This window comes from Orcinus orca, chromosome 7 (genome assembly GCF_937001465.1).
Source record: "Orcinus orca chromosome 7, mOrcOrc1.1, whole genome shotgun sequence".
Taxonomy (NCBI): domain Eukaryota; kingdom Metazoa; phylum Chordata; class Mammalia; order Artiodactyla; family Delphinidae; genus Orcinus; species Orcinus orca.
In genome coordinates, this window is record NC_064565.1 from 103,489,675 (window position 1) to 103,513,441 (window position 23,767).

Genomic DNA, 23,767 nt, shown 5'->3' on the forward strand with positions numbered 1-23,767 from the left:
GCTAATGGGTGGGGTTGTGTTCCTGTTTTGCTAGTTGTTTGGCATAGGTTTTCCAGCACTGTGGCTTGCTGGTCGTTGAGTGAAGCTGGGTGCTGGTGTTAAGATGGAGGTCTCTGGGAGATTTTCGCCATTTGATATTATGTGGAGCTGGGAGGTCTCTTGTTGATCAGTGTCCTGAAGTTGGCTGTCCTACCTCAGAGGCAGAGCCCTGACTCCTGGCTGGAGCACCAAAAGCTTTTCATCCACAGGCTCAGGATAAAAGGGAGAAAAAGTAGAGGGAATTAGTAGAAGTATGAGGAAAGAAAGAAGGAAAGGAGGGTAGGAAGGAAGGAAGAAAGAAAGAAGCAAAGAAGGAAAGAAGGCAAGAAGGAAAGAAAGGAGGGAGGGAGGGAGGAAGGAAGGAAGGAGGGAAAGAAGGAAAAAAGACAGAAAGAAAGAAGATACAGTAAAAATAAAATAAAGTATAATAAAGTTATTGAATTAAAAACTTCTTATTTAGAAAAAAAAAAAAGGGGGACGGAAAGAACCTTAGGACAAATGTTGGAAGCAAAGCTATACAGACAAAATCTTACACAGAAGCATACACATACACCCTCACTAAAAGAGGTAAATGGGGAAAAATCCTAAATCTTGCTCTCAGAGACCACCTCCTCAATTTGGGATGATTCGTTGTCTAAAGGAGGGAAGGAAGGACGGAAAGAAAGAAAGAAAGAACGAAGGTAAAGTATAATAAGGTTATTAAAATTAATTATTAAGAAAAAAAATTAAAAAAAAACATGGACGGATAGAACCCTAGGACAAATGGTGGAAGCAAGACTATACAGACAAGATCTCACACAGAAGCATACACATACACATTCACAAAAAGAGGAAAGGGGAAAAAATCATAGATCTTGCTCCTAAAGTCCACTTCCTTAATTTGGGATGATTGGTTGTCTATTCAGGTATTCCACAGATGCAGGGTACATCAAGTTGATTGTGGAGCTTTAATCCGCTGCTTCTGAGGCTGCTGGGAGAGATTTCCCTTTCTCTTCTTTGTTCTCACAGCTCCCAGGGCTAAGCTTTGGATTTGGCCCTGCCACTGCGTGTAGATCGCTGGAGGGCGTCTGTTTTTTGCTCAGACAGGATGGGGTTAAAAGAGCCGCTGATTGGGGGCTCCGGCGCACTCAGGCCGGCGGGGACGGAGGGGCACAGAGTGCGGGGCGGGCCTGCGGTGGCAAAGGCCGGCGTGACTTTGCACCAGCCTGAGGCGCGCTGTGCGCTCTCCCGGGGAAGTTGTCCCTGGATCCCGGGAACCCGGTAGTGGCGGGCTGCACAGGCTCCGCGGAAGAGGGGTGTGGAGAGTGACCTGTGCTCGCACACAGGCCCCTCGGTGGCGGCAGCAGCAGCCTTAACGTCTCCTGCCCGCCTCTGGGGTCCGCGCTTTTAGCCGCGGCTTGCGCCCGTCTCTGGATTCCGCGCTTTCAGCCGCGGCTCGCGCCCGTCTCTGGATTCCGCGCTTTCAGCCGCGGCTCGCGCCCGTCTCTGGATTCCGCGCTTTCAGCCGCGGCTCGCGCCCGTCTCTGGATTCCGCGCTTTCAGCCGCGGCTCCCGCCCGTCTCTGGAGTTCCTTTAAGCAGCGTTCTTAAACCCCTCTCCTCACGCCCCAGGAAACAAAGAGGGAAGGAAAAGTCTCCTGCCTCTTCTGCAGGTGCAGGCTTTTCCCCGGACTCCCTCCCGGCTAGCTGTGGTGCACTAACCCCTTCAGGCTATGTTCAAGCCGCCAACCCCAGTCCTCTCCCTGCGCTCCGGCCTCAGCTCGCAGCCCCGCCGGCCCCGGCGGGTGAGCAGACAAGCCTCTCGGGCTGGTGAGTGCCGGTCGGCACCGATCCTCTGTGCGGGAATCTCCCCGCTTTGCCCTCCGCACCCGTTGCTGTGCACTCCTCCGCAGCTTCGAAGCTCCCCCCTCCGCCTCCCGCAGTCTCCGCCCGCGAAGGGGCTTCCTAGAGTGTGGAAACTTTTCCTCCTTCACAGCTCCCTCCCACTGGTGCAGGTGCCGTCCCTATTCTTTTGTCTCTGTTTTTTCTTTTGCCCTACCCAGGTACGTGGGGAGTTTCTTGCCTTTTGGGAGGTCTGAGGTCTTCTGCCAGCCTTCAGTAGGTGTTCTGTAGGAGTTGTTCCACGTGTAGATGTATTTCTGGTGTATCTGTGGGGAGGAAGGTGATCTCCGCGTCTTACTCTTCCGCCATCTTCCGCCTTCTCCTCCCTGATGGCTTTTAGGGAAGGGTTTTTTAAAGACAAAGTGAGGGAGAGGGTCATGGGGTACATGATCAGCTGGTGCACAGTTTTCTGATTGGTGGGTGGTAAGTTAACCAGGTGAGGTCACAGGGGTCAACATTATCAGTCCTTGGGTACCATTTGGCCTGGGTGCTACATGCTCATAGTCATCATGCAGTTAGCTTCTTCCACCTGGTGGGGGTTTTAGCATCTGCAAAGCTCAAGGATATGGCTAGTATCTATAGCCCTTGAGGAGTAACTAAAGGTTCTTGACTTTGTTGCTTTACTGCTTTCCTTTGTTTCTGCATTTTTTCACTTCTCTGAAAAAATTTGCTCTTTGGAACTCAGGGAAAGCCTAGGAGGCTAAAGTTTTTCTACAAACAAGAGGCAAGGGACGTAGGGGAGAGTGGGGAGGTCTGTCCCTGGGAAAGACCTGCAGGGTCCTTCTCAGTTTCATTTCCATCAGAATGTGACCCTTTCTGACACTCTTTGGACTTGGCCACGGGTTCTCTTAGCAGGTTCTTCTTTCACATTATAGTACTTGCGACAGTTTATTATTCTCATCCATTTAATGGTCTAGGACTGAGGGATGGGCCATATCGAATGTCTACACTAATAACCATAATGATTAATATTTATTAAGTACTTTTATGTCAGACATTATGATAGGGATTTTATGTATTCTTGCAGAAGCAGGTTTAGTAGCTCACTAAATCCTTTTCCTCTACCTCCTGGGCCCTCATCTAGACTACAATTCCCAGGTTTCTGTGTAGTTAGGTGGGACCACTGGACCACATTCTAGTCAATGATAGGTGAATGGAAGTGATAAACATTACTGCAGGATCATGTGTTTGTCTCCCACACAAGATCATCTGTGCTCTTTTCTCTTCCCTTGAAGAGAAAAGCCTGAATAACCCTGTAAAAAGTTACTAACCCAACCAGGTGGTAAAGGAGGAGGAGGGATAAATTGGGAGATTAGGATTAACATATACACACTACTATATATAAAATATAGCACTAATAAGGACCTACTGTATAGCACAGGGAACTCTACTCAATACTCTGTAGTGACCTATATGAGAAAATAATCTAAAAAAGAGTGGATATATGTACATGTATATCTGATTCACTTTGCTGTACAGTGGAAAGTAACACAACATTGTAAACCAACTATACTCCAATAAAAATTAAAAAGAAAGAAAGTTACCAGCCCAAACAGAATATCCACTGGACTTCATAAGAACGAGAAATAACCTTTGACTATATCAAGCCATGGAAGTTTTTGGTTAATTTTTTACAGCATCTATCATTCCTTAACTAATGCAAACACATTTTTATTAAATTCTATACTGTAAATATTATCATTATTATTTTGTAAATTATTAAACTGACATTAGAAGAGGTTAAGTAGCTGGTATAAAGTATCAGTAACACAATAAGTGATACAGCTTAGATTCAAACTGAGACAGGTTGACCTCTGACCCCAAATTTTAATCACCATAGTGCCATTCTCTCTTCTACATGTTAAAACAACAACAAAAAGTCCAAACTGAACCATATTTTAAAGCTAAGGTAATTGGAAGAGTGAAAGAAAGAGATTAAGGGAATAAAATCATGAAGCCCAGAATAAGTGACATGTATTTATAATCATTTAGCCCATGATAATGATAGCATTTCAAGTAATCAGTGAAAGCTACATGTTTCATACTTTATGCTGATGTGTATTACAGATCTCTTAAAACATCAAAGATAAAAAAAAAGTTAAATCATAATAAAATAGAGAAGGATGTTTATTTGATCTTATTTCTAACTCCTAACATAATAGCACTCGGTTAATAAGTTGTGTTGAATTAATGTTACTTTAAGACTACTTATCATCTGATTCCGGGTCTCCATTTCACCCCTGTTTCAAAAAATAAGCTTAGGGGCATATTTTGGATATGTATGGAGAGAGGAAACAGCTCTAAAATATCTTTAATAGGAATAGAGTTTTCAGGTTCTAGGAGATTTTATGTTAGAGGGGACATTTTAATTTAATTTAGAAGTATTAAACAGAGTCTTATTAAATAGTGTGAATACGAAAAAATTCTTTGAAGAAAAATAATCAAAACCAGCATCTTACATTTCTAAGGACAGAGGTCAGTTCATAACTACTGTTTCATTGCCATGTTCACTTTTCTAGGATTTTTACTGTAAACATAATGAATTGAGGCATTTGATCAATATAATGAATCCGTTAGCAAAGAGAATGATTTTGTCTTTTTTTTTTTTGATTTTGTCTTTATTTAGGCCCCAAACCCCTCAAAATCAAAACTTGGAAAAATTCACTTAAAGTTAACTAAGCAAAAACATTATACTTATCCATAAAGTATGACACTGTCATTAAATTCCCCAATTCAGAAAATTTCTAGTGACCATAGAATTTTGATGAGGAAAGTCCAGAGGTGTAAGTCAATATTTGTGTTTTTTAGACAAAGATTATACATTTTATCATATATCAATTTGTATTTCAAGTAAAGAGCTGGTCTGAGAATGCCTGAAATATTTCCATGACTTTTCTCAATCTATACCTAATTGTTTTAGCAGATCATGGGTGACTGAGTATTTGCCACTCCTCCCATGGGCTGGTGGGGTTATGTCTCCACCCACCTTGAATATGGGCGACCTGACTATACAGTAGAATGCAGCAGAAGTCATATCGTGTAACTTGGAGACCAGGCCTTAAGAAATCTGCAGCTTCTATTTTTGCTCTTCTTAGAATGCTGCTTCTTGAAAGCGACTCACCACGTAAGAAGTCTGTGGTGTCAGTCACCAAAGGTATCCCTTGATGCGGTGGGCCATCCCTTCCAATATTCATGTCTGTGTGGAGTTCCCTTTGCTAGAATCGGGACTGGCTCTGTAACTTGCTCTTGACCAATAGAAAGTGGCCAAAGCGATGCTCTATAACTGTCATAAAAAGCTTAACAACCTTTTGTCTGGGCCTCTTGGAACTCTCACTCTTGGGATTCTCCCTCTGAGAACCCAGCTCTCATGATGTGCGAAACTAACATCCCACGTATATGCACTCCAGTTGACAATTACAGCTGAGCTGTGAGCACCAGCTGCCAGTCATGGGCCTGAGCTTTTGGGCATCCAGCTCAGTCAAACCTTAGGATAACCACACTGCATCTGGTATTTGACGGCAACCTTACAAGAGACCCCTGCGATGAGAAATAGTTATAAATTATGGTCTTGTTGCATAGCAGTGAAAAGCTAGAACAGAGTTCAACTACTCTGAGGTCTTCATGCAGTGAAGAACCCATGTAGCCTAATAGAGAGAGAGAAGCCAGAAAGAGAAGCCAGAAAGGGAAGCCATGTGCAGAAACACAAAAAATAGACTTGCAAGAGAAGCCTTTTTGGACTGGCCACTTGGCTCAGCCTCCAGCTGAAAGCGGATGCATGAATGCCCTTGGTTGATACAATGGGAAGCAGAGGAACTGTCCCACTGAAGCCTACCTGAGTTTCTGACACCCAGACTCATGAGAAAATAAATGACTGTTGCTCTAAACCACAATGTTTGGGGGTAATTTTAATGCACCATGAGATAACCATAAATAGTCTGTAATTAAACCCATAATTAGGTCAGTATATCTGCAGCTAATTTTTTAAAAGCTGTGAGATTGACATACACATACACACATACAGGAGAAATCAACAGCAGAAGTCTGAGTATGCTTTAGGATAAGTTTCTGCGTGCAATGGAAAGAAATTAGATTATGTAAGTATTTATGGCTAAAGTGCTGGATAGGAATGGTGATGAGAATGGGCAGAGGAAGAGACTTGGCTTAACTTCATGGGTGGAGGATGCGAGGGGGAGGCTATTTAAAAGGATGCAGGATGCGGGTTGGTCAAGTCTTCTAGCTATCTGTCCACAGCACATAGAGAGTGTGTTCGGGGACTGCTTCTCGCTCCCACCTCCTTCCCTTTGACACATTGCTTTCTTCACTTCTGTATCTCCCTATAAACCCAGCATATTCTTACTCCTCACTGCAGTGTTACAAGCATGGCCATTGATCAACAACACTTGAGTAGTTAGGAGAAAACCAAAGAGTACAACCAATGCATGAATCTACCTGTGACTGATAATTCTCTCTCTGGTTGCCTTTTTCCTCTAGCTAGACATCTCTTCTCCAGCTAGACAACAGACTCACTAGGTGCTGCCAGGATCAGGGCATCTGCTCACCCACAGTCCCCTGCACTAGATCCATTTGCAGTTGATATGTTTAGCAGGAGGGAAACAAGTTGACGACATTAGTTACTCCCCCTAAATCATGCACCTGTCGCTTCTTTTCACATTATCCTCTTGATTCAAAACCCAGTACTTTCCAGAAAGCTCCAGCCTCAGGGTTGTTTATTTACAAACAACATATTCTTGGACCCCAAAATCCTGTTGGCAGTTCGACCTGAACAACTGTTAAAGAACAGTGTAATTGTGATAGATTACACAGCAGCAGACTCTGCCACTATGAAAGGTGACAACATGACTGTCCCAGAGATGCAGTCGTATTTGCTGAGAATCTTACCCTCCTGGAGCACTGAAACTGTCCCCTTTAGCCCGACCTTACAAGCAAGAGTGCTTTTGCAGCACGTTTGCTTGTCTCCATCCATGTTCCGGTCAGCTCTGCAGAGCATGGCCTGCGATTTTTCATTTCTTCCATTAAAAAAAAAAAAAATCTAAAGTATGCAAATGCTTAGCCCAGAGGAAGAGCTGGCGCTTTCATCTTCCAGAAAGTAAAGGAAACGGTGGTGAGAACTGCTAGTCTGGATTTAATTCTAACCTATGAGGAAGGACATGTGGGGCGGGGGGGAAGTGGATAATAGGAAACTTAGAAGAAAGAGGTGACCTCATCTTAAGAGTTGTTAATTATCAAATAATATTATGAGTATATCAGATTCAGACCCAGACTTTTATACAAGCAGATTTCGAAAGATTCCAAGAAAATTTATAAAATATATGTTTCAATTGGCTAGAGATTGTAAAGTAATGGGGAATGGAAATTCTTAAAATAAGCAAACCAGGAACAAAGGAACAGAAAAGAACATGACATTACTACAACTGCAAATATTTTCAATGATGGAGAAATCTGGAGGAATCTGGAGAGGAAGGGGATGTAAAAAGTGTGATCAATGTGGCCGTATGAGAAACTTTTGACCTATTCGGATTTTAAGACACCACACACAAAAGTTGGAAGGAAGAATATGTGGCTTAAAACAAATTTATAAAAAATAAGTGACAACTCAGCAAGGACAGTGGCAAGGAAGTTAATGTTTTAGAGTAAATGAAGCCTTGTAGAAATGCTCATAACAATTAAAAAGCCTTTGGATAGGGCTTCCCTGGTGGCGCAGTGGTTGAGAGTCCGCCTGCTGATGCAGGGGACACAGGTTCGTGCCCCGGTCTGGAAAGATCCCACATGCCGCGGAGCGGCTGGGCCTGCGGTCCATGACCTCTGAGCCTGCGCATCTGGAGCCTGTGCTCCGCAACGGGAGGGGCCGCAACAGTGAGAGGCCCGCGTACCGCAAAAAAAAAAAAAAAAAAAAAAAAAAAAAAAAAACAGCCTTTGGATGGATTTGGATAATGAAGACTGGGGAAGACCATTAAGAGGATCATTAACCAATGACAGACAACAAAATAACAGAAGTAATAACAGAGGCTTTGCATCAATAATTCCTATAAGTAAAAAAGAATCCAAATGTTAAGGACCTAACAAACCGTATTTAAATAAAATTGGTATCTGAATCAGATAAAAAGGCTCTGACAGCCAGAAACTGCTCCGTCCTCTGAGCCCAGACAGGGTACCACATGGCAAGAGAAACACGGCCAATCTGGGGAAAGGTGGAGCAGAAGAGGTTTAGGGCTTCAATACCAGAAGTGTCCTCTGCAGACCAGCAGCATGAACAGCCCCTGGGATCGGATGGAAATACAGATTCACAGGCTCCATCTGTGACCTACAGAATCTGCATTTTAACCAAATATCCTGTAACCAACATACACATTAAGGTTTGAAAAGCTCTGCTCCCGAAAAATGTAGGCGGGCAAATAATTTGATTTTCAACACATGTCCATTCTGTATACTAAAGCATTCTGAGTTTTGACACTAATCTCTGCAGAACTGAAAAAGGAATTATTCAAGAGATGGTTTATGCACATACTGAAGGGCTTCAGTAACCCCAAGGACTGGCAGAAGTCCACGAAGAACAAAGCACACAAACTAAACCCATTAAAAAGCTAAAAAGCTAAATTTAGGGCAAGATAGCAAGAAATGCCATGTACCTTTTCTTTTTTTTTTTTTTTGTAAGCTGCAGCACAGCATAAGGGTTAAGAATAAAGGCTCTGATAACAGTTTACTGGGTTCAGATCATAGTTTTGCCACTTACTGTGTGATTTAACCAATCACTTAACTTCTCTGTGTCTGCTTCCTCACCTGTAAAATGGGGAAAATGATGGTGCCCATCTTACAGGTAACTGTGAGAATGAAATGAGTCAGCAAAAATAAAGCACTTCTAAATGCAATGTGGAAGCTGGTTTGCAACCTGGAACAGAAAGAGGATGTTGATGAGAAAACTGGTGAATTCCAAATAAAGACCGTTGTCTAGTCAATAGCGATGTGCCAACGTTATTTTCTTAGTTTTGCAAACTAATGGTTATATAAGATGTTAACATTAGAGGGAATCAGTGAAAGGTATATAAAACCCTTTGTACTATTTTTGCCACTTTTCTATAAATCTAAAATTATTGCCAAATAAAGTGTATTTAAAAAATCATAACATAGTGCTTTACATAAAATACTCAATAAATGTGAGCTCTTATAATTGTTTAAAAATTTTGTTTATTTATAGTCAGAATATAAAAATCTAAAGAGTCAAATATGGGCATACAAATCCTGATCCAGCAATATATTTTGGGTGAAGATTTACAAGATATGTTTTGAGACAGCACAAAACTCACAAACCTGGGAGAGAGCTCATTTATTTAAAGCTTGTATCCACCAGTTTCCTTAAGCAAAAGATGCTAACTCTAGCTTTGATGCAATTTACAAAATCAAAAAGGACATGGAATAATGGGCCTCAGAAAGGACGGGGTCAAGGAAACTCTGGGGATCTGAGCAACAGGAAAGCATGGGCAGTCTAAGTGTGCAGCTCAGTGATGTGTAACCTACAATAGTTTTCATCTTTGGGCCCTTTCAAGACTCATATTCCAAGAAGCAGGAACAACAAATTAGTCCAGCCTGGGCTATGTGGATCCTCTGGAGTCCAACACATGAGCAGAGCGGGGAGGAGGGCCCTGTAACCAGCAGGAAGGGCCATAAGCACGAGGCCAGCAAAAGGAACAGAAATCCAATGCAACCATAAACACAGTTTTGAAAAGATCTTAAACTAGAGAAGGATTCTGATGATATAACTTCTGGCTTAAAGGTTAAGGGTGTTTTATAACTGGACACAAATAAGCTAAGAGGCTCTAATTACCTGTAAGCAGAGTGTGAGCTGATTTGTCATTGAGCCACCCTAACACCAAAATAGGAGGTTGGCGTGTCAAAACAGGGGGTAGAGGTCCTCCTGATCTCAGCACTAATTAGAAGGACTTTGTGTTCTAGTTTTGGTTCTTTATTTTAGTGGGATATTTCCAATCTGAGATAAATATGATAATGTCCTTGAAAGTTCTATAACTGTGTCCAAAGTGGGATCAGTGCATTCCAAGGAGGCAAAATAATACTTTGAGGTCAAGGTAAAATCTTAGAGCTTCTATTAATATTCACATTTTAGGTAGAGCAAGAAATTCATTAAACATAAGTGATATGTACTCTACAGATTGCCACTGGTATGCTTCCTGGGACCAGAAATTAGGTGGACACATACCGTGTACCATCCATGGAGTTAGAGCATGGGTTTCAACCCGGTGGCCATACTCTCACATCCTTTCAGTAGGCTGTGACGTACTTCAGTTTAAATAGGCTCAGGTAAATGGGTTTGGGAAGTAATGTGAGAAAACGCTCTGAAAGAGGCGCCAGATCAAAAGTAGACCTTGAAATGGTAGACAAAGAAACCCAAACAAAATGGAAGGGTGTGTACTTCTGTCCCCACCACAAACTCCTTATTAGCTATCTTAAAAGATAAAAGCAATCATGACCTAAATAAATCTGCAAGCAGCTGGCCAACAAGTTCAGAATTGTCAGAAGAATATCTGAATTATGGACTTATATCTATAACACTGAATGAGAAACTTTGCCCTAAATCAATAGTTCTTAACGGGGAGTGACTTTGCTGCTAAGGGGACATTTGGAACGTCTGGAGACATTTTAGATTGTCAAAACTGAAAGATGCCATTGACGTCTAGTGGGTAGAGGCCAGGGATGCTGCTGCTATCCCCCCTTACCATGTATAGGAGAGTCCCCTCCAACAATAAATTCTCTAACCAGAATATCAATAGTTCCAAGATTGAGAAACTCTGAAATGAATGTGCATTAAGATATTAGCAAATAATAGTTATACCTATAAAATTTATAGAGTAACAAATATGTTATATGTATACAAATAAAGTTACATATGTACATTATATATGTATAAAGTAACATATATATGGCAATATATACTCCAAATATTTTTGTGATGGAAATTGTGAATTAAAAAAAAAGTTGGACAGCATCAGAACAGCATATAATAGATGCTTCATAAAGGTTATTGTTTGCCTTTATTTAAAGACTAAAGTTTTGAAACCATGCCACAGAAATTATTGAAGGATCTGTGATTGTGGAATTTGAAACAGAAGATGAAGGAATTATGTTAGCTGCCTTGAAAAATCTAAAAGTATTTTGTAGAAGAAAGGTATGTGTTAGCGGTGTTTCTCCAGAGGGCAAAACTAAGATCACTGAAATCAAACACCAAAAGGACTGTTTTGATACGATAGAAAGAAGATTTTTCTAACAATTTTAGTGGTTAGGCAATGAAATGAGCTGATAAACCCAGGAAATTTGGATTTGGGATGGGACATTGGCCAAGATGAGCTATGTGGGCCTCAGTTCAGCAATTCTGAAATTAAATAAATGAATAGCTTTTCAAGCCATTTATGTTGTACTCCAATGGGCCACACTATGTGTTTAAAGGGGAGGTTGCAAACTCATGGTTTTCAGAAGTGTGTTGTGTTTTCCAAAACATTTAAAAATCAACACTCAACATTTTAAAAGCAAGAGACTTAGCATAAACAAACCAGGTTTCAGGTTTATTTTGCAATTTGGGAAGATATCACACCACATTCATGTTCCTACATGGCAACAGTAAGCTGGGATTTTCCACTTTGCTCATTTCTATGACCTTACATTGGCCATAGAGAGCTGGAGTCTCAGAGCTGAGTAGTACTTAATAAAGTTGACTCCAGTGCAACATGACTTGGCTGCAAATCCCTCTGCCATCATTTACTAGTGGTGCAAGCTTGGGGAAATTCCTTAATATTCTCTTTGCTTTAATTTTTCCATCTCTGATATGATGATAGCAATGATACCCACCTCATAAATGTGTATGAAGGTGGATTGAATTCACTACATCCAAAGTGCTAGGAGGAGTTCCTGGCACATAGCAAGTGCTTTGTGAGTGTCTGTCATTGTTATTTGAGTTTGTGGCTCCTGGTAGAAAGGCAGCCTGCATTCCCTTCTTGTGCAATTCTCAGCAAAGTGTTTAAGTCAATAGTGTTTTCTGGATCTGACATTGCCATCTAAATACATATTATGCAAGAGACACAAGTCATGTTTCCATCTAGGTTTTGAAGCAATAGTTCTAACTCTTTTAATATATCAGATCCTATGACTGGTTAAAATGAAATAAAGGTGTGGTTGGGGGAGATGGGAAAGGACTACTTACTTGTTCCTTTTTATAAGACTTTGATAATTAAGTTCATAGTGGAAACACGAATCCACAAAATTACAACATTGGGGGAGCCATAGACATCGTTACTATAGTTTAGCCCAATGACCCTGGAGGCTAGCAGGAGGGAACCCCCAAAAGCTTTAGAGTGGATGAAAAGGATAATATTTTTAAAATGTCTATTAGAGCACTGAAGAATAACTTCAGTCCTCAGTCCCAGGGACCACCAAACCACCATTTCATAATCCAGAATATTGCAATCAGTTGATCTAAAATGAAGCTTGAGTTAAAACTTCATTATCATCTTGCCTAACTAGAATCATTTTTATTATTTTTTTTGCAGTTTTATTGAAAAACTGAAAAATAAGGAGCATCCATTAGGTCATATGTTAGATATAGTGAATTTTTATCCAGCGAACAAAAACTGGCTTTGAAATTGGTTATATAACCTTCTTATTTGGGAGGCTGAACAGAGATGGCACACACACCCTTCGACATTGGTTGCTATTCAGAGCAAAGCCACGATGCCCAGAAATTGCAGGTTTGTTCACTCTCCAGTGCTTAACGATCTCCCAAGGAAGGCAGATGCATTTTCCAAGATAGTGGTTTCATCAAAGAATAGCCGATAATGACAGATAAAGAGCTGCCTGGTGGCTTTTTCAAGGATTTACTGAATATTGATAGGACACAGCTTCTGTCTGAGAAGAACCCTTTGTGGCCAGTGATTGCCTTGTGTCATTAAACCTGGCCACCATTTGTTTTGTCCCACGGGATCTACTTTACCAAACCATGGAAGAAAAGAATATTTAGACATGTATTTTTCATCACAGAAAGAAGTTGAATTTTGAAGTATGGACAGTTTACACAATAATGAGAAAGCTTTGTGTGTATGATGAGTAATTTCCATTTTGTTACTGTAAAGTCACACAAGGTACATGTGGGAGACAGAATGAAGTGACCTGGAATCATAAAGGAGCCTGAAACACCACCTGGCTTTCTATAAGTATATTTTAATGGGCAATTTTGTTCACATACCTCCTGAACTACACAATTAAGCTTTCTATGTTGTATGGAAATATATGTTAATATATGTTAACATATACATTAATATATGCTGCCTTATGTTTTTCTCTCATTATTTGTAATATATTGCTCTTGCCTCCCCGACTATAATGTGTAATCCACGAGGTCATGGACCTTTCTAATACGTCTTTTCTTCTATGTTGTTGCTAACAGTGAACTGGGCACATATCATAGGTTCAAAAATACATGTTGATTGATTGAATGGCAAAGATCGTGGATGCAGAAAGCGATCAGAAGAAAGATTACAAGGTTCCAACAGAAGCTGCAGTTTTGAAGGATTAAATGGTGACTTACTTAGAAAGTAATTTAATTGAGGGGAAAAAAAAAAACACTGAGAGGTGGCTTGTCCCAACTCTGTTGAGGCAAGAGCTTCAAAAGAGAAATGGATAATTTTGAATGATGAAGAGAAATGTTTAGTTATACCAAATAGATGTAGTCTTTGAACCATATTTAATTTCCTTAAAACACTATGGATTAAGATAATGTAGGACCAGATTAAGCGTCTCAGTTCTTTGAAACATTTATAGACAGATTTTCCCCCTCACTTTGCACAGTTTTTAACCACCATCATTGCTGGTTATATATAAAAACTTATTTAAAAAACAGATAGTGATAGTGGCATATGGTTGTCTTATTTACTGTCATTAGTCATAGAAATTATGTTAACTAATCTCCTAAAACTGTTGCTCTCACCCCCATTCACTTGCCGTATCAGAGAAATATATTAGGGAATTTGTCTGGAAGCCAAATTCCCAGAATTTCAGTATATCTTAACTTGTTATAAGTCAAATATCTGGACTGAAGACATGAACAGCCAAGAAGTCTAGATGTACCATCAGCACTTTTTCTGAAGTTGTCTAAAGAAAAGAAAATGTCATGTCCACTGTTCCATGACTTGTACAAAAGCCACAGTGACTTTTATGTAAATACCGGCATCTTTGGTAGGTTGATTAATCTTCGAATGAGTGGAAATGCTATTTCCCTTGCAATAGATCAGTGATGGACTTGCATCGTATCAGGGCATACTCAGGCCCTCCTGTGTTTGAGTAGCTGTTATAAAATCAGTGCACCATTGAAGTCTTTCCTGGAGAATTTAAATTAATGGAAGCAACTACCTCGTGAATCACCACTTCAATAAATTGCTATAGGGCAGGTCACAAGATATGATCCTCTACTTTTATATTTACCTCAGAAGGGGTCAAACTTTTCACAGGGTTTTTTTTCCTCTGGTCTCTAGAGGGCAGTCTCAGTAGTTGTGGTGCATGAGCTTAGTTGCTCCGTGGCACGTGGGATCTGCCTGGACCAGGACTCGAACTGGTGTCCCATGCATTGGCAGGCGGATTCTTAACCATTGTATCACCAGGGAAGTCTGTGTCATGCCCTTTTAATAGCTTTAAAAAAAAATTTTTTTTATACAACAGGTCCTTATTAGTTAGCTATTTTATACATATTAGTGTATATACATCGGTCCCAATCCCCCAGTTCATTCCACCCCCTTTTCCCCCCTTGGTGTCCATACGTTTGTTCTCTACATCAGTGTCTCTATTTCTGCCTTGAAAACAGGTTCATCTGTACAATTTTTCTAGATTCCACATATATGCATTGATGTATGGTATTTGTTTTTCTCTTTCTGACTTACTTTACTCTGTATGACAATCTCTAGGTCCACCCATGTCTCTACAAATGACCCAATTTTGTTCATTTTTATGGCTGAGTAATATTCCATTGTATATATGTACCACATCTTCTTTATCCATTCGTCTGCTGATGGACATTTAGGTTGCTTCCATGGCCTGGCTATTGTAAATAGCGTTGCAGTGAACATTGGGGTGCATGTGTCTTTTTGAATTATGGTTTTCTCTGGGTATATGCCCAGTAGTGGGATTGCTGGGTCATATGATAATTCTATTTTTAGTTTTTTAAGGAACCTCTATACTGTTCTCCATAGAGGCTGTATCAATTTAAATTCCCCCCAACAGTGCAAGAGGGTTCCCTTTTCTCCACACCCTCTCCAGGGTTTGTAGATTTTCTGATGATGGCCATTCTAACTGGTGTGAGGTGATACCTCATGGTAGTTTTGATTTGCATTTCTCTAATCATTAGTGATGTTGAGCAGCTTTTCATGTGCCTCTTGGCCATCTGTATGTCTTCTTTGGAGAAATGTCTATTTAGGTCTTTTGCTCATTCTTTAATTGGGTTTTTTTTTAAACATTGAGCTGCATGAGCTGTTTATATATTTGGAGATTAATCCTTCGTCTGTTGATTCATTTGCAAATATTTTCTGCCATCCTGAGGGTTGTCTTTTCAACTTGTTTATAGTGTCCTTTGCTGTGCAAAAGCTTTTAAATTTCATTAGGTCTCATTTATTAATTTTTGTTTGTATTTCCATTACTCTAAGAGGTGTGTCAAAAAGATCTTGCTATGATTTATGTCAAAGAGTGTTCTTCCTATGTTTCCCTCTAAGAGTTTTATAGTGTCCAGTCTTACATTTAGGTCTTTAATCCATTTTGAGTTTATTTTTCTGTATGGTGTTAGGGAGTGTTCTAATTTCGTTCTTTTACATGTAGCTGTCCAGTTTTCCCAGCACCACTTAATGAAGAGACTGTCTTTTCTCCATTGTATATCCTTGCCTCCTTTGTCATAGATTAGTTGACCATAGGTGCCTGGGTTTATCTCTGGGCTTTCTATCCTGTTCCATTTGATCTATATTTCTGTTTTTGTGCCAGCATCATATTGTCTTGATGACTATAGCTTTGTAGTATAGTCTAAAGTCAGGGAGTCTGATTCCTCCAGCTCTGTTTTTTTCCCCTCAAGATTGCTTTGGCTATTCAGGGTCGTTTGTGTCTCCATACAAATTTTAAGATATTTTGTTCTAGTTCTGTAAAACATGCCACTGGTAATTTGATAGGGATTGCAGTGAATCTGTAGATTCCTTTGGGTAGTATAGTCCTTTTCACAATATTGATTCTTCCAGCCCAAGAACATGGTATATCTCTCCATCTATTTGTGTCGTCTTTGACTTCTTTCATCAGTGTCTTATAGTTTTCTGAGTACAAGTCTTTTACATCCTTAGATAGGTTTATTCCTAGGTATTATTGTAATGGTGAATGGGTTGTTTCCTTAATTTCTCTTTCTGATCTTTCACTGTTAGTGTATAGGAATGCAAGAGATTTCCGTACATTAATTTTGTATCCTGCAACTTTACCAAATTCATTGATTAGCTCTAGTAGCTTTCTGGTGACATCTTTAGGATTATCTATGTATAGATAACACCTTTAGGATTATCTATGTGTAGTGTCAGATGAGATTGGGTGTGTTCAAGGTGGTATGGCCGTAGACAACATTTATCCTGACTATATTCCATACCTTCATGTGTTAAGTGCTTGAGATTTATCCTTTTTTCATCCTCATAACAACCCTGCAAATTACGTATGATTATTATAGTTCCTATATCATAAATGTAGAAACTGGGGCATAGGAATGCTATCTAAATTGCTCTAGATAGGGCTTCCCTGGTGGCGCGGTGGTTGAGAGTCCGCCTGCCGATGCAGCGGACACGGGTTCGTGCCCCGGTCCGGGAAGATCCCACATGCCGCGGAGCGGCTGGGCCCATGAGCCATGGCCGCTGAGCCTGCGCATCCAGAGCCTGTGCTCTGCAACAGGAGAGGCCACAACAGTGAGAGGCCCACATACCGCAGAAAAAAAAAAATAATAAATAAATAAAATAAATAAATTGCTCAAGATCATGTCACTAATAAGTGACAAACCAAGATTTGAACCAAGCAATGTGGCTCCAGAGTCTGTCATTGTAATCCCTGTCCTCAACTACTATACTCTCAGACTTAGCTTTGATCTTGAGGTGTGCCGTTCAGTACATTGATATGCAATTACCTAATATAGGCTCAAAATAGAGCTTCTTTGGGTGTTTCACTTCAAAACGGTTTATGCACTAGCTGAATTAGACTGAAAAATAACATGTTACTCCACCACGAGTTTTATATATTTAAGAGTCCATTTTTCCTATGTAATAACGCTGTTTCTCTGAAAGGCCAATTTTTATCTATTCTATTATAAACACAGGTGATTCTTCAATAGAAATATAATACATGTGATGTGGGCCTACCAAATTATGCTTTCTGTTCAATAGAAATTAATTACAGATGGTGTATGGGTCATAGTAGGTTACAATACATCCAAGATTTCACATTATTTTAGATAGAGGACTCAAAGTAACATCTTCATATTGCTCTGAGTTTTAAAATAAAATAAATGGGCATCCTGCTTGTCTTTGAAGATCCTTTTGCTAATCTCAGATTGCCATCTGAAATTTTAATTACTGATTTAGAATGTGCTTACACAAAGAACCTTGTCCAAGCTGCCTGTTTCTGCCAAATTAAACTATTAAACTAAGTAACCTAATTAAAATCCTTTTAGTTTTTAATCAATATTTTATTTACATGCATATTTCCCAGGAAGGTTGATGAGTTTTCTGGATGTGATAGTTATTTCTCCCCCATTCATCAAAGGTTGTGTCTAGAGAGGAAAGTCTCTCCTCCAAGGCCGTGGAGGCAGGAGTAAGCAAGTGAGGATACATTTGGTGCAGCCCCTCCTCCCTCCAGCAGCCTTGGGTGCGCAGGCCAGCTGGAGGGTGCACCTGTAATTTCAGGAAGAGGCCCAGGCTACTGCTATAGGAGACGAGGAGTGGTGTGATTGTCCTTTACAAGGCAATCCCTCCACCCTTCCCTCACAGAGACCTTGGCCACATACAGATTGCAGAAACTGGAGACCACAATGTGCTGTCCAAGCCAAAGAGTATGTTCCCCAATTCCTTATTCTTAATAGTCAAATAGTTTTATAAGACTTGTGAAAATCACATCTTTTTTGTTCCCCTGTCACCCTTCTCCATGCATACGTCCATTGGAAACAGAATGCCCTTTTCCCAGAGACAACAATTCCCAGCATTTTTTATAAATTTATGTATCAATATCTCTACAAATATGCTTACAACATCTTGATTTTTAAAATATTAGACATACCTATTAATTTCCTACTATAGAGGATAATGATTTAGTTCTCTTTAATCCTCCTGCTGCCGCAGTGCCTACCCAGGTACACCAACGCATTCTAACCACACACCCCCTTCTCCCAATAGACTTACAACCAATTTTGTTTATATAAGTATTTAATGTTGACATTTTCATGAACTTATAAACACTATTCTCAATGAAATCATGTAGTACACCATGACGACTTTTCCTTTCTTGCAAAACTCTTTCTTTTCCTTGAAGATAACTGTCTTATTTCTTTGTTTACTTAGTTTTCATTGTGCCCATCTATTTTAGCTTCAAATTCTCCCCTAATTGATTAAATTTCCCTTAATACAATAAAACATATTGCACTGTAAAATTTGTATTTGTGGAGCCATCACTCCCAGAGCCTTCTGCCCTGCTCTGATCTCAGCTGGTTGGTCTTTCTTTGTGGCACACAACGGCCATTCTGAGATCACACTTCACCATCATGGGAGCTCTGCATCTCTGTGGAGTCAGGTTCCTGCTTTCCAGGATTTCATTCAGTGTCTTGGTTGGTTACTCTCATTTTCCTGTAGCTTCCTGAAAATGAATACATGGAAGACAAACTGTCTGACTCCAACATGTCTGAAAACTTTCATTCAAACCTTGTACTTCATTAACAGTGTCTTTGGGTATGGACTTTTGGATTAATGTGGCAGGTTGTATCTCCCAAAATAACCAAAACATCCCATCTCGCAAGTTCTTAGAGTGTGACTCTGACATTCCTCTCACACTGGTCACTGTTCCCTGTCCTTGAATCTGAACAGACTTATAACTATGGGGGAAGTGACTCTGTGACCTTCAACACACCAGTTACAAAGGTTTCACTTGGTTTTTTGTTTTGTTTTGTCTTCCCTTGGTTACACTTGGCTCTTGGAACCCAGCCAGCATGCTATGAGGACACACAAACCACAACATGGAGACACTCACATGGAGAGGAATATGTACCCAGCACCAACTCACCAACCATGTGGGTGAGCTCGCTTGGAACCAGGTCCTCCCGATCTGTCCAGCCACTCCAGGACGCAGCCAAGCAACTCCTGCTGAGCTTTATCCAAATTGCATGTTTGTGAGCAAAACATATAACTTGAGGTTTTGGGATAGTTTATCATAAAGCAATAGATAGCTGAGATAGTTAGGGGAATAAGTCACTAGGAAATTTGCAGATACTAGTCCTCTGTCTCTTAGCTTCCCATATTGCCATGACAAGCATGAAAGCATTCTAATTTCTGATTCACTTAATATAACATTTTTAGATTTTTATGGAAGTTTTTAGAGTTTACTCTTTGAAGAAATTTCATGATATTGGGCACTAATGTGAATCCTTTTTCTTCCATTGTGCTGAGCACCCACTCAGTGGGCCACTTAATCATGGAAAATGATCTTATATTAGTTCTTTGATGATTTCTTCTCTTCTATTTTTTCTCTCTGGATGTCTACTGCAATATTGAATTGCTGGAGCTGATTCCCCAGATCTCCTATCTTGTATTTCATTATCTTTTCTTTCCTGTTTTCTATCTTTCATGGTTTGTTCTACTTTCTGGCATTTTTCCAATACTTTGTCATTCAATTATTCTATTAAGATTTTGAATTTCTTTTAGCATAGTTTGAATTCTCTAACATTTGCTTTGTTCTCTGATTTTTATCTGTCATGTTTTTGATTTTTTTATCAGTGTACTGTCTTTACTAACCTCTAAGATGGAATTAATGATAGATACAGTTTTTTCAAAAAATTTTTCCTTTTATTCTTATATGGCCTTCTTAAGTCTTCTGGGGAATAAGTTCCAGAAAAAACAAACACATGTATAAATATGATATTTTTACTTTTGATTCTATAGACTAAAAACAAACAAACAAAACAGAAAAACAACTTCCCTGCATAATCTGCCTCATCCAGGTCTTTTTTTAAATTCTTTTTTGTCTTGATTGCTGTCCTTGTGTTAGAGAATTTCTTTCGAAATCTAATGTTCATTCCCAGAAAAATTTTCTTATACCCTGAAAAAATCAAAGAAATCTAAGAGTATATCATATACTATCAAACATAATTTATAGATAAACTTTAAAGAAACTATTCATTTCAAACCTAGTTTGTTATAGCAACAGTAGGAAACTAATATTTACTTCTCAGTCTCTTTAACTCAGCTATGATATCCACCTTAGGATTTTTGCCACGTCTGCATAATACTTCTATTATTATTTTCTTCAAAAAATTTCATGAATTTTTAAAATATCATATCCTCATTATAAGCACTTTATGGAATCAAGAGGTATGCTAGCTTTTTCCCCCAAAACACATAAAATAAATATGATCATTAAGAAAAGTGTTTGTTCATATACTACGAGGGAGGTATATAGTATAACAGTGCTTCTCACTTTCTTTCACCATGTTGTTCTTTCTACATGGACATTAATTCACTCTTTAGTTCATTCAATAAATAGGCATGTGTGAACAGAAAGAATGAGGCCCTTGCCCTTGTAGAGCTTATATTCTAATGCAGAACACAGATAAAAAGCACATTTTAGAAAGCAAATAGTATAATTACAGGTTCCGATAAAGGAAAAAAAATGTTGTTCTAGAAAATACCTGGGAATTGTGAGGTGGAAAAGGTCTGGGACATCGGCTATGTTAGCATCTCACAATATTAGTTCCCGGAAAAGAGGTGATTTATACTCACATATTCTAAGTGTTTCTACATGGAAATCTTGTTCCGTGTTTCTATGTGGACATCTTCCAGCTTCCTGATCAAAATTAAATAAAGGAGATTCCTTGTTCTTTGCCTTTCCAATCCATCACGAAATACTATTGATCATTGTTTGTACACCTTGGATCACTTATTTCTTTCCATTCTCAATTTCCTACCCAGGCTAAGATTCTTACAACCATACAAAGTGATTTTTAATTTCTTCTGCCCCAATAGCCTGGGTGGATGTAATAGCCTTCCATCCACACTTTAGTACACTTTCCAGTGATTGAGAGATGAGGTCTGAAGATGAGTGTCAGGATCAGAAATCCAACAGGAGATTCTACAAGGCAGAGGCAGCCATACTTTAGTGGCTCTGTCACTTTGAGGAGTGGGACCTCATACCTATTTTAGAACCACACAAGTGTGCCCCTTCCAGAGAAGCAACTGTATGCAGGAGGAATTTAAATAGAATCTATGAGTCTACTTTCCCAGTTCCTCATGCCCTTCCTGATCCAAATCTCCTCCACGGTGCCAACCAGGAGCATGCTTGAGAAGTGTCAAGCTTGGCCAAGAGAAAAAGTAAGCAATCTCCCTGACTTCTTGAAACTGCCAATCCATGAAGGTGAAGAGCATCAGGTTTATATCTGCCTTAGTCTTGTCTTCAAGTGTCCCCTTTCCCACCAAGTGTTGTCCCTGACCAGTTGTGTTGGTGTTTATGTGGGTGCTTATCTGCTTTACATCACACCATGATGTGTTTTAGAGTCCAAATATATTTTAGAGATTATTTAATCCAAACCCAACATTTTAAGAGATAAAGTCTAGACACATCATGTGACTTGTTCCAAATCACATAGCAAGTCAGTGACAAATTTAGGATTTAAATTTGGGATTCCTGACTCATATTCCAAGTCTAAACAACTATATTGATCTTCATGCTAAGAAAAAAAAGGTTGGGACAAATAGTTGCTTTAAAGTTTATCTATCAATATAAATGGTGTTTGATATTTTATGACATACTCTTAGATTTCTTTTACTTTTTCAGGGTGTAAGAAAATTTTTCTGATAGCAACTGCCTATAATACATTCTATGATATTTTTGGTTGGGTTATTTCTTTGTTAATTTGTGTGTCTTTGATTGTCAAGAATTCATTATATTTTCACTGTCTCTATGTCCAGGGCAATTTTGTAACACATGCTTTGTAAATTTTTTTTGTTTCCTCTGCGACAATTTTCAGTGTCCTCATTACTTACAGACTAGAAAAAAATAGCAACACTTCAGAGCTATCCTCAAAACCTCCCTAGGAACTTCCCCCCCACCTGTAAATTACAGTGTTCTTTTTATTTGGTATATAATTTTAAATGTAAACCTTCCAAGAATAAATTGCATGGGGATCTTCTCTGGTTAGCTGCTCTCAGAAACATTCTTAGAACTGTCCTTCTTTGGTAGTTCCCAAAGATTGCAGGAAATCATTAGACAACAGCCACTTCCTTTATATTTCCCTTGTCTAACCAGTGCAAGGTGGTCACCAATACATTTTATTTGTCTTGTTCTGACTTTCAAAAACACCTTTCAAACTCCCTTGGAACAAACCACCCACCATATTCACAGGAAAATGGAACACGCAAAGCTAACCAAAGTGTATTATACTCTGTATAGTGTCATGAACAAAATTAAACTATAGTATTCATAACCAATCTCTTTTGGTTGCTTTTATTTTGAGTTACATCGGGCCTGACAAAGAAGGGTGTATGTCCTATTTCTCTCACTCCCTGAACCAGGGAAGACATAACTAATCAATCACAGAATCTTATTGTAAAGACTTAGAATCTTTCTTAACATAGACTCTAGGTAGCCCCTACCAAACAATCATACCATATATGTTAATTTAAAACCCATTCAGTTAATCTAAACTTTAGCTATTCTGTGTATCTTTTAAAAAGCACAGACATAAATTTTCAAACATAAACTAGGAGGCAATTAATATTATATAATATTATTATTGTTTTTCCTTTCTTTTCCCTGTTGAATGTTTTTAGTTAACAAAGATTTCCCAGAGATTTCTGTTCCCTTAGTGTAAAAAACCTTTCAGAACCTTCATATTCTCACTGGTAAAATAAAGGAGTGAACTGGATTAAGTTTCTCGGTTTTAAAAATAAGTGGGTCTATTTTTTGTGTCAAAGAGCATTAGCTAAGAAAACACATCTAATAGTCACAGAAAGTTAACTTTTAAGTTGGAAGACAAACTGCCAGTTAAAAAATTTCTGCCAAAGAAAAGTCTCTGAAACTATTATGTCCATATAAAGTAATAAGGATAATTACAGTTTCAAGTTATATAATTATATTAACAAACAGCATTTAAGTTGAATTAGTGCATACCCATATTTCTGTCATTAGTGAAATGGGATGCTTTTGGATGGAATTAGTGCCATCACGTAACACGTTTGTGAACATGGCTTATTTACTCAAAGAGCAACAGATTAAACAGATAGATTTAGATAGCAATAGATTAAACAGATAAACAAAAAACAAAACTAGAAAAAAAATCTTGACTAAATATGGCAAGTAAAAGGAAAACATTTGAGTATTGGAGTCAGGAAACATAAGACATTCTTCTTAGAATTATGCTTCTGATTTTCCTCCACCCCAGATAGGTTCTTCTCTGCTCTTACTTGATCAGCAGTGAAGGGAATGCATTTTCTTTGGGACGAAATGGAGATCCATTGAAGTTTACAAATCACAATTTGTAGAGAATCTGTCATGTTGAGAAGAGGTGGAGATTAGGT